Here is a 10,461-nt window from a genome sequence, read left to right on the forward strand (position 1 = left end):
GGTCAATTGAGCACAGTGATACCATGGTCAGTAAACCATTTACCAGTGGTTTTGGCACTGTGAGCAGGTGCCAGGTCGTGCTGAAAAATGAAATCTTCATCTCCATAAAGCTTTTCAGCAGATGGAAGCATGAAGTGCTCCAAAATCTCCTGATAGCTAGCTGCATTGACCCTGCCCTTGATAAAACACAGTGGACCAACACCAGCAGCTGACACGGCACCCCAGACCATCACTGACTGTGGGTACTTGACACTGGACTTCTGGCATTTTGGCATTTCCTTCTCCCCAGTCTTCCTCCAGACTCTGGCACCTTGATTTCCGAATGACATGCAGAATTTGCTTTCATCTGAAAAAAGTACTTTGGACCACTGAGCAACAGTCCAGTGCTGCTTCTCTGTAGCCCAGGTCAGGCGCTTCTGCCGCTGTTTCTGGTTCAAAAGTGGCTTGACCTGGGGAATGCGGCACCTGTAGCCCATTTCCTGCACACGCCTGTGCACGGTGGCTCTGGATGTTTCTACTCCAGACTCAGTCCACTGCTTCCGCAGGTCCCCCAAGGTCTGGAATCGGCCCTTCTCCACAATCTTCCTCAGGGTCTGGTCACCTCTTCTCGTTGTGCAGCGTTTTCTGACACACTTTTTCCTTTCCACCGACTTCCCACTGAGGTGCCTTGATACAGCACTCTGGGAACAGCCTATTCGTTCAGAAATGTCTTTCTGTGTCTTACCCTCTTGCTTGAGGGTGTCAATAGTGGCCTTCTGGACAGCAGTCAGGTCGGCAGTCTTACCCATGATTGGGGTTTTGAGTGATGAACCAGGCTGGGAGTTTTAAAGGCCTCAGGAATCTTTTGCAGGTGTTTAGAGTTAACTCGTTGATTCAGATGATTAGGTTCATAGCTCGTTTAGAGACCCTTTTAATGATATGCTAATTTTGTGAGATAGGAATTTTGGGTTTTCATGAGCTGTATGCCAAAATCATCTGTATTAAGACAATAAAAGACCTGAAATATTTCAGTTAGTGTGCAATGAATCTAAAATATATGAATGTTAAATTTTCATCATGACATTATGGAAAATAATTAACTTTATCACAATATGCTAATATTTTGAGAAGGACGTGTAGAAGTCAAGTTGGTAAATTAATTGCCAAAATCAGCATCCATGAACTGAAGCATGAAGTCAAACTGTACTCCACACTGCTTCTTAATGTGATCAACAAGTTCAGGAACAGTCGCTGGAAGTCCATTTTGTAAAATCAGTCTCTGGGAATTGTTTTCTCCTATTATAATTCTGAGCTTCACTGAAGCAGCCATTTCCCACCACTCTGAAAATTAGAAAAGAAAAGAAAACATTTAATTCATCACTCATTTAATATGGGAAACAAGCATCATGGAAATAGAAATAAAGCATTTCATCAATTACTTTGTAATTATGCAATTAAAGCAGATATTTTTATAAATATATTTATCAATCAATCAATAAAAAGCTCAAATAGAAAATAGGACTTACAAAAAAAAAAAAAAAAAACATGTTTTACACAAGAATTACACCCTATTAACACCACATGGTAAAAGGAGAGGATATATGATTCAATTTTAACTAAGATGAAGGAAATGCATCTCCAAAACAGAGCTGCAAATAGAAAAGAAGAATGCCATTTTGAATGCCAAATCTAATTTATTTTTCTTACTTCAGTTTTTGAATACTCTTTTAAATTTTTACAATTTTCTTTTAAAATCATTCACTTGATTGAGAAAGTGTGTAATAAAATTGACTGGTAGTGTATAGACACATTATGTTCATTGATATGTACATTTTAATGTCAGCATACCTTAAATACTTATGTGTCTTTTGAGTGTCACCATTCTCAGAGATCCAACAAAGTAGTCTGCCCGAGGGTAGTCATCTGCCAGATTACTAAACTCAATCAGATCTGTCTCTTTGGTTGGACATGCTATGAGTTCAAAGGCTCTGTGGTGCTCACTATACAATCCAGAAAGTATCTTAACTGCAAAAACCAGTCTCTCTTGTATGACAAAAATGTGATCTATCTGTCCGAACTCAGGTAGCCAACTGGTAGACCCATAAGTCACGATCATGCCCTTTCTGAAATGTACACCGTTGGTTGTCACAAATGTAGTCATGTGTACCTACCTCTCTTGTGCCAGGAAACATCTTTTCAATGTTCTCCATTATTTCTTTTTTTTTTAGAACATCGACAGGAACAGTTGAAACAGTTGTGATCTCAAAAGCAGGTTTTTCAAAACTTGATGCTTTCATGTGATATAAAATCATGAGCTGGTGCTTGACAGCCAGCGTGAGGGGCACATTTTTGAAGCAGTTTGAATGTTGGATGACCTGCTTAAAAAAGCTGTGCTTGGCCTCAAATCGCATAGTCCAGAGATTAACAAGAGGACCAAACTTCCTGATGAGTACAGGATAGTGTTCCAAGTAATGATGCTTGGGTAGAAGTTGCATACCAGGAATGAGTTCTTGGAATCTTTTGCGATGCTCTGAAATTTTGCACTCAAGGTAAGCAATGGATTCCTGTGTGTGTTGGAGCAACCAAAAGCTCTACAATATCCTTTAAATCCATTAGAATTTGCCAAGCCTTGTCACCCTCTGGCACCAAATGCCCAATGATGAATGGGAGAAATCTTAGCAGGGCTCAGTTCTCATGGGCATTCCCCCCAATTGTTTTAGAGAACGTGTGTGGAATTGGATGAGGCTTGTTTGTCTTGTCTGACCACTTGTACGGAAAACCAAGGATGGACTTGTTAAGATGCTCAAGACTAAAATATTTCTTGGATATTAAAACTGACAAACACTGTGCAAGCTCCACAGTCACAATTCCCTCGAACACATCATGCATGATATCAGGGGAATAACCTGAGAGAACATTAAAGTGAGCAAGGTTTTTAGTGAATACACATTGTCTTTTGACTCCAAAACAGCTTGAACTATCCTTCTGTGCAGAGTTCACATGTGTTTCATGTAGCACTTTGGTTCTCAGAATGAATGAACCTGATCTCACGTCTTTTGTTTGGATCTCTTTCCGTGTTGTAGTGCAGAATCGGCATATGTGCCCTGCGGTAAAGCTTTCATTAAAACCTGCAATACTGTGAGCACCGAGGTTATCAGCAAGAACAACTTGAACTGTGCCTTTAATACACCTACCAAGCAAAGGAACAAAAATTCCATCTTGCTCAAGGGTTTTTAAATCTTGAAGTAGTGGTTGCAAGACTTTGTCATAACCATACTTCTTCACATCATCAGATTTGGTTAAGACTGCCAAGTAAATCGAGGACAGTACTGAATGCGATCCTGGAGGCAAATTACTCAGAGTCCAGTAGATTCCACAGAGCTTATGTTTTCTTCGAGAAGTACCCAAAGGATTGCATACTTCAAAGTCATCTGCATACAATGTTAGCAAAATTCTCAACTCATCCCCTGAAAGGAAACTGTTTTTCTTAAAGTGAGACCCATCCTGAAATGACTTGTAAGTATTCGATTCTCCAGTTATCCCATTACTCTGACAGGTTACTCTGTGGTTCTCAATGATCTTATCCATAACATCCTTCCTATTTAAAAGTTGTTGCAAACTCTTCAGTATAGGTACATACTGGCAGCTTTTATTTTCCTTTTCATCAAGCATGTACTCAATGGGCTTAGTGACATTAAAGGTCCCTCTATAAAACTTGTTGCGGAGATATGATGTGCTCAAACAGCCACCCTCACCTATAGCTTTAAGTAAGGGGTGAGAGACTGAGAGGGCTGTGGCTACTTCAGTTATCACTGACCAATCAGATGTGGAACCATGTTTCCCCAAGTACATTTTCAATAATGTTTGCAGAGAGGGGAAATTTGCCTGCGCTAAATAAATAGTATAGTTCCTCGAGAAACTCATCCATTTTTGTGGCTGGCACATGAGCAAAATGATCAAGTTTGAATAAAGCTGCACCTAAATTTTGCTGAATTGTATCAGGCAGAGTCTTACTTAAATCTACATCTTCACATGGAAAAGGATTGTTTATTTCCATTGCAGAGTCATTCGAGTTAGGTGCATCTTGCTCTGCATTGGCAGACAACTCTTGAGAAACTCCAGTTGTAGTCACTATGCTTGGGTTAAAATCATTTAGCGTATGGGGGTTGTGTTTCCTGTTTTTGTGAGAGTGATATGTTCCGTAGATATTTGTTTTGTTCTTACAATCTCTGAAAACACAGGCAACAGTTTCATAGCTCTTGAAATGAATGCCTAAATGTGAGAAAAAATCTCTCTCAGTAGAAAGACTACTACAATTGCACAAATGACAACTAAATGTTGTCAATTCCAGAGGCTTCTGAGAATCTGGTTTGGGATGAACTCTTGATAGGTGGATGTGCAAAGCATTCAGCGTCTTGAAATTACACAGGCAATTTCAATACAGGCATGAGTAGTGTTGCCTATTGCGGTGCATTAGTCTTATATGTTTGAGAAGCTCATACCTACTCTGAAAACACAAACTGCACTCCTTACACCTCCACATAACTCAGAAGTAAAACCTAGCCGAGCCTATCTGGATATATCACAGCTGTTTGCAAACTTCCCCTTTTCATGTCGTCCTTACATATTTATACACTCAGGCCTGTCACTGGCAGACGACCCCCTTTTCTGGGACACTTTTGCGAAGGGATGGCAGTTGAGGTGAATGGCTCCACACACTTCTTGAAATTATGTGATGACCAGAGAGAGAGAGAACAATCAATGAGGGTGAAGGAGAGATATATTAAGAGAGAGAAAGCCAAATAATTGCAGCAAATTTTACCTCCTCATGCCATGAACAGAGAACAACCAGTGGAAACTCAGAAAATGAATAACTATTTGTTTATGTCTATGTTTGCACATGTATTAATATTTGTAAAATATTTATTTCTCTCATTCACTAAAATGAGTTGAGAAAATGAATATAAAAAATGTATTGTGTAATTTAGACCAGAGACTGATCAAATGTAGGACAGAGATACACAGAAAGAGAGTAAGACAGACAGACAGACAGACAGACAGACAGACAGACAGACAGACAGACAGACAGACAGACAGACAGACAGACAGACAGACAGACAGACAGACAGACAGACAGACAGACAGACAGACAGACAGACAGACAGACAGACAGACAGACAGACAGACAGACAGACAGACAGACAGACAGACAGACAGACAGACAGACAGACAGACAGACAGACAGACAGACAGACAGACAGACAGACAGACAGACAGATAGATAGATAGATAGATAGATAGATAGATAGATAGATAGATAGATAGATAGATAGATAGATAGATAGATAGAGTTAAGTTGGTGAGAAATGAGAGACAGGAAGGATAATTTCTAAGGAAGGTGTGTGTGTGAGTGACCACTCACTAGTTGCTATGCAAACAAACACTTCTTGAAAATTTTGTTGCACTATTACAGAATTGCAAAGTGAACTGATATATGAAATCTATCCATTTTTACCAGAAATATAAAAAAGGATAATAATCAGAGATACCCTGATTCACTTTCTTTCAAGTGTTCAATATTGATAGTTAATACATACATTGGTGGATGACCCTATACTGCAGTCACTTGGTTGATGAAACAGGTTTTGCTTGATGACAGAGGAAACTTGGTCTTGAATATCTGTGATAACAGGAGATAGAGTAATCAGAGAGAGTGTAACATTTTTAAGCTGTTAACACGAACATGGAGGACACTGGATGTTTCATATCCTGTGTATACAACCGCACATATTAAGAAAGCTGTGTGTATGTTGTCTGGACATTTTACTAACTCTGCTACAAATCTTAAGTCTTGCAAACACTAGGACACCCAGCCTCTCCCCTTGCAGTCACAGCATGCTACAGGAAAGGGAGAACATCAAAATACAATTAATTTTAGAATTTTGATCATGACTAATCATAATTAATCACAGAGTAATATTGCTATTAATAAGTTACAAAAATCTAGTTTGACAGCCCTACTAAATACACATACAAACACTATACTGACTATGGTTAATCATGATTAATCACAAATTGATCGCACATCGTTATCTGCTCCAAACTCAACTTGCAGTGGAATTTTTCCAAATGAATAATACTCCATTAATTTAAGTGAGGACACATGCTCTTTTTAATTACTATTTTCCAATTAAATTAAAGTTCAAAGTTAAATTACAGATGGAGAATTATGAGCACCAGTCAAATGTATTTAAATTAACCCAATAATATCACATTGAAAACAAAAACTGGATGTCACAAATTAAACCATATTCGTCTTGTCTCGTCTCGTCGTCTTCCGCTTATCCGGGACCGGGTCGCGGGGGTTGCAGATTCAGCAGAGACACCCAGACGTCCCTCTCCCCAGACACCTCTTCCAGCTCCTCTGGGTGGAGCCCAAGGTGTTCTCAGGCCAGCCGAGAGAAATAGTCCCTCCAGCGTGTCCTGGGCCGTCCCCTGGGCCTCCTCCCGGTGGGACGTGCCTGGAACCCCTCCCGAGGAAGGCATCCAGGAGGCATTCGGTATAGATGCCCGAGCCACCTCAACTGGCTCCTCTCGATGTGGACGAGCAGCGGTTCTACTCCGAGCACCTCCCGGATGGCCGAGCTCCTCCCCCTATCTCTAAGGGAGTGCCCAGCCACCCTACGGAGGAAGCTCATTTCAGCCGCTTGTATCCGGGATCTTGTTCTTTCGGTCATGACCCAAAGTTCATGGCCATAGGTGAGGGTAGGAATGTGGACCGACGGGTAAATCGAGAGCTTCGCTTTTCGGCTCAGCTCTCATTTCACCACAACGGACTGGCACAGTGCCCCCATTACTGCGGCAGCCGCACTGATCCGTCTGTCAATCACCCGCTCCATTCTTCCCTCACTCATGAACAAGATCCCGAGATACTTAAACTCCTCCACTTGAGCCAGGAACTCCCCTCCAACCTGAAGAAGACAAGCCACCCTTTTCCGGTCGAGTACCATGGCCTCTGACTTGGAGGAACTGATCTTCATCCCAGCCGCTTCACACTCGGCTGCGAACCGCCACAGTGCATGCTGTAGGTCTTGGCTAGAGGGGGCCAGCAGGACCATGTCACCTGCAAATAGAAGAGACGAAATCCTGTCCATAAATGTTATGAACAGGACCGGTGACAAAGGGCAGCCCTGCCGGAGTCCAACATGCACCGGGAACAGCACCGACTTAGTGCCGGCAATGCGGACCAAACTCCTGCACCGCACGTACAGGGACTGGATGGCCCCTAATAAAGGGCCCCCGATTCCATACACCTGGAGCAACCCCACAGGGCATCATGAGGGACACAGTCAAATGCCTTCTCCAGGTCCACAAAACACATGTGAACCGGTTGGGCAAACTCCCATGAACCCTCGAGAACCCTGTAGAGGGTATAGAGCTGGTCCAGAGTTCCACGGCTGGGACGAAAACTACACTGCTCCTCCTGAAGCAAAGGTTCGACTATCGGCCGGACTCTCCTCTCCAATACCCTGGCGTAGGCCTTACCATGGAGGCTGAGGAGTGTGATCCCCCTGTAGTTGGAACACACCCTCCGATCCGCCATCTTATGAAGGGGGACCACCACTCTAGTCCGCTAGTCCAGAGGCACTGTCCCCGACCGCCACGCAATATTGAAGAGGTGTGTCAACCATGACAGCCCCACAACATCCAGAGATTTGAGGTACTCAGGGTGGATCTCATCCACCCCCGGAGCCTTGCCACCATGGAGCTTTTTAACCACCTCAGTGACTTCTGCCTGGGTGATGAAGAAGTCCAACCCCGAGTCCCCAGCCTCTGTTTCCACCAGGGAATGTGCGATGGCAGGATTGAGGAGATCCTCGAAGTACTCCTTCCACCGGCCGATAATGTCCTCAGTCGAGGTCGGCAGCCTCCCACCCCCACTATAAACAATGTTGGCGAAGCACTGCTTCCCCCCCTCCTGAGGCGCTGGACGGTTTGCCAGAATCGCTTCAAGGCCAACCGGTAGTCCTTCTCCATGGCCTCACCAAACTCCTCCCAGGCCTGAGCTTTTGCCTCTGCCACAACTCGGGCCGCAGCACGCTTGGCCTCACGGTACCCGTCAGCCGCCTCAGGAGTCCCACAAGCCAACCACAGCCGATAGGACTCCTTCTTCAGCTTGACAGCATCACTTACTGCCGGTGTCCACCACCGGGTTCTGGAATTGCAGCCGTGACAGGCACCGCAGACCTTACGGCCGCAGCTACGGACAGCAGCATCGACAATAGATGCGGAGAACATGGTCCACTCGGACTCTATGTCTCCAACATCCCCCGGGATCTGGTCAAAGCTCTCCCGGAGGTGGAAGTTGAATACATCCCTGGCCGAGGGCTCCGCCAGGCATTCCCAGCAGACCCTCACTATGCGCTTGGGCCTGCCAAGTCTGTCCGGCTTTCTCTTCCTCCAGCGGATCCAACTCACCACCAGGTGGTGATCAGTGGACAGCTCAGCCCCTCTCTTCACCCGAGTGTCCAAAACATGCGGCCTAAGGTCTGATGATATGACGACAAAGTTGATCATTGACCTCCTGCCTAGGATGTCCTGATGCCAAGTGCACAGATGGACACCCTTATGTTTGAACATGGTGATCATTATGGACAATCCGTGACTAGCACAGAAGTCCAATAATGAAACACCACTTGGATTCAAATCGGGGAGGCCATTCCTCCCGATCACGCCTCTCCAGGTGTCACTGTTGTTTCCCACGTGGGCTTTGAAGTCCCCCAGCAGAATAATGGAGTCCCCGGGAGGGGCACTATCCAGCACCCCCGACAGAGACACCAAGAAGGCCGGGCACTCCACACTACCAAACGGCCCGTAGGCCGAGACGACAGTCAGAGACCTATCCCCAACCCGAAGGCGCAGGGATGCGACCCTCTCATCCACTGGGGTAAACCCCAACACGAGACGGCTGAGCTGGGGGGCAACAACCAAACCCACACCAACCCGCCGCCTCTCCCCGTGGGCCACTCCAGAGTAGAAGTGAGTCCAACCCCTCTGAAGGAGATTGGTTCCAGAGCCCACGCTGTGCGTGGAGGCGAGCCCGACTATTTCTAGTCGATATCTCTCGACTTCCCGCACAAGCTCAGGCTCCTTCCCCCCCGCGAGGTGACATTCCACGTCCCTAGAGCCAGCCTAAGCATCCGGGGATTGGGCCGCTGAGGTCTCCACCTTCGTCCGCCACCCAATCCTCTTTGCACCAGTCCCTCACGGTTCCCCCTGCAGGTGTTGGGCCCACTGAGGGATGGCCGTGCGTCTCTCGTTCGGGCTTGGCCCGCCCGGGTCCCGCGAGGAGCAACACGGCCACCAGGCGCTCTTCGGCGAGTCCCGACCCCAGGCCTGGCTCCAGGGTGGGACCCCAGCTCCGCCATACCGGGCGATGTCACGTGCCTCGATATTTTAGTCCTCATGAAGGACTCTTGAACCGCTCTTTGTCTGACCCGTCACCTAGAGCCTGTTTGCCATGGGAGACCCTACCAGGGGCTTTTAGGCCCCAGACAACATAGACTCTAGGATCATTCGAGCACTTAAGGTGGCGGTTCAAGGAGGGGTTAAACCATATTCCTGACTTTAAAATACAGAGTGAGGTTGTTTCAGAGTGAGTTTGTAAGATTTTATATTCGTGGCAAAGTAAATTAAATTATTAGATGACAACAAGAAGGTTCGAGTGATTCTGTAATTAGGGGTACATTTCAGATAATGAAGGGGAAAATATTCATGGTTGTTTCGCTTGAAATTCTATGTTTCAATAGTATATACTCATAGATTGTGCTACATTCATTAATTGGCATGCTTACACTAACTGTTTTTTTTTAGATATTTAAATGAAAACAAACATCTACTTCATTATTTTGTCAATGCTGTTACCGACAAAAGTGGTGTGTGTATGTGTGTGCGCGTGTATGTTTAACCAGACTAGCTAATCCTAATACAAGGCTAAGCACACGTGGAATATATCGCACTACGAAAAGACTGTGACAAAATTAATCGTTTAAAATCATATAGCGGACAATAAAAAGTTATGTGACATTTCTGTGCAGTGATTTATTTTTTAAGATGGATGGTAAATGATTTACCTTACCACCTTCCCCAACTTGTCTGTCTTCCCGCGTCTTTTTCGTGTGTTGCTCTTCTTCTGCACTTTCCGGAAGTAAATTTTGTAAATGGACTCCCTGCTCACACAATACTGCCACCTTCTGTTCTGGAGTTGTACATGGCATTTGATATCTTACCCAAAAAGCATTAGGCTCTGTCAGCATAACTGAATTTAGTAAATGTTAAGTTATTCCACATCATGCTAAAATAACATTACTTAATGATGTTCAACCACAAAACATGACTATATATGGTAGAAGCAACATGTTACACTTAGATTAAATTAGCACACACCTAATCTGGCTTTTTTGAGTATGGAGAACGTAAAAG

At 44.6% G+C, this 10,461-nt stretch overlaps 1 long non-coding RNA gene across 2 annotated transcripts; it reads right to left on the reverse strand.

Annotated features, from left to right (window-relative positions):
• Nucleotides 1-1,140: 1,140 nt before the first annotated feature.
• On the reverse strand, nucleotides 1,141-10,192 carry LOC124874777. 2 transcript variants are annotated; one of them, XR_007039888.1, is made up of 4 exons: nucleotides 10,113-10,192; nucleotides 5,577-5,659; nucleotides 4,604-4,697; nucleotides 1,141-1,320 (listed from the first exon to the last, which is right to left on the reverse strand). It is a non-coding gene; the product is annotated as an uncharacterized LOC124874777 (long non-coding RNA). The 2 variants fall into 2 exon arrangements; XR_007039889.1 differs by having other exon boundaries at nucleotides 4,604-4,700.
• Nucleotides 10,193-10,461: the final 269 nt, after the last annotated feature.

The sequence above is a fragment of the Girardinichthys multiradiatus genome, chromosome 10 (assembly GCF_021462225.1).
Source record: "Girardinichthys multiradiatus isolate DD_20200921_A chromosome 10, DD_fGirMul_XY1, whole genome shotgun sequence".
Taxonomy (NCBI): domain Eukaryota; kingdom Metazoa; phylum Chordata; class Actinopteri; order Cyprinodontiformes; family Goodeidae; genus Girardinichthys; species Girardinichthys multiradiatus.